We start from the raw sequence: 1,644 nt of genomic DNA, 5'->3' as shown, positions 1-1,644 counted from the left end.
TTGTACAGTTTTGAGGTATGCTCAAAGTGAATGTCACAAAGAACTTAGCAAGACACAAAGTGCAAATGTCAAACTTAACAACCCTTAACTTACTGCTGGGAGCTGAAACTCCCACATCTGACTGATACTCCATAACATTCTGAGAACACTAGTAAAAGACCTTGGTGCAACTTGCAAATTAGTAGAATAAGCCAGATATAAGCTTTTGAAAGATTTTTGTTAACACATCTTTAACTGCCAGGATTAATATCAAAACACAACCGAAAAAAATTCCAACTTCCCCCCAAAAAAAAAAAAAAAATTAGTTTTGTATATGCTTAATTAGCATAACTGTAAAGTACCCAACTAGTAATAAGAACAACTGTAAAATATACACCTGTGCGTCTCACTTCGAAAGCACATTTTTATGGAAATGTGGAGGTTTGTCTCATTTAATTGAAAGATTTTAACAAAAAAAGTACAGTTCCCAAGAACTAAGATTTTTAATTTTATCAAATGAAATTCTCAGACTGCAATCTTGATCAAAATCATAAAAATTCTGACACACCCAGCACAGCCTATTTTTAAGCAAAATGCATCAATGCTAAAATGAATAAAAGGCTATCACTCGTATTGAAAAAGTAATCATGAGCATTTCCTACACAACGTAGGACTGGCTTCAGGTACACGAGTAGCCATTTATTAATAAAATAATGTGCACTGTAAAACTTATGGCTGCGTTACCCAGCTCACTCACTTAAATGCAATCCACACTCAACCAATCAGCAAGTGTTAACAGCTAAGTAAAAGCAACTATGTTCTATGCGTGTTAACAGTTCAGTTTCATTGTGTGTTACAGACCAATGAATGCAGTACATTGCAATGATATGGATATCATAAACCTACAGCATAAAAATGCCCGTCTGTAAAACGGTATTTACAATATTGTGCATATGTAGATATTAAAATATATAAAATGCATTTTTAGATGATCACTGTGGCAGATTTCAATAACACTGCTACTCCCTACACAGAATGAAGCTTCAGATATAGAAAAGTAAGATAAATAAGGAAAGAGACAAAAAAGCTGCATGTCACCATGCAAAATAACTGAATTATTAATACATTGCCACCAATTTGGCCAGAAATCTCTAAAACTCTTAATACTTAAAAAAATAAAACTTCTAATTATCACAAAATCCTCCAGTTGACAGCAAAGTTGAGCTAAATGCCCACCTTCTACACAGGACATGAAATATGTACCACAGAGCAACAGAATAACACTGATACAGAACTATAAAAAAACTTTAAAATGCAGAAATCAACATTCCAACTTCAGCATTGCAAATTAACCTTACAGAGACGTGTTACAGTGTATATTCTCCCAACAATCTGAAATGCAACAACAATTCTCTGCATTTCAAATATTTGCATCTTACAGTAAACAGCCATGAAGCGTGCCGGTTTATGAATGATGCAGGTAAGAACAAATGGCAACATGTTCAGAAAATAACTAGAAAATTCTAATAGCATTATGAAAGATGCTGCAAAAAGAAACACTACTCCATGTCCTGTTAACTATAGCTTATGCCATACACAACCTCAGTCTTGTGAAATCGATCAGAAATGACAAGACTGCAAAAGTACTGTGTGCCTCTGCTCATT

General features: G+C 34.1%; 1 protein-coding gene across 1 annotated transcript in view; it reads right to left on the bottom strand.

Annotated features, from left to right (window-relative positions):
• Window positions 1-458: 458 nt before the first annotated feature.
• Window positions 459-1,644, bottom strand: part of TIMP3 (TIMP metallopeptidase inhibitor 3) — a 76,204-nt gene continuing 75,018 nt past the window's right edge. Inside the window, exon 5 of the mRNA XM_044087483.1 lies at window positions 459-1,644. This exon is cut by the window's right edge and continues 937 nt beyond it. The gene's annotated coding sequence lies outside the window, so the exon portion shown is untranslated.

The sequence above is a fragment of the Protopterus annectens genome, chromosome 11.part0, assembly GCF_019279795.1.
Source record: "Protopterus annectens isolate FY-2018-M chromosome 11.part0, PAN1.0, whole genome shotgun sequence".
Lineage (NCBI taxonomy): Eukaryota > Metazoa > Chordata > Ceratodontiformes > Protopteridae > Protopterus > Protopterus annectens.
The sequence above is the reverse complement of the archived record's forward strand: the minus strand, read 5'-3'. Positions and strand labels throughout refer to the sequence as shown.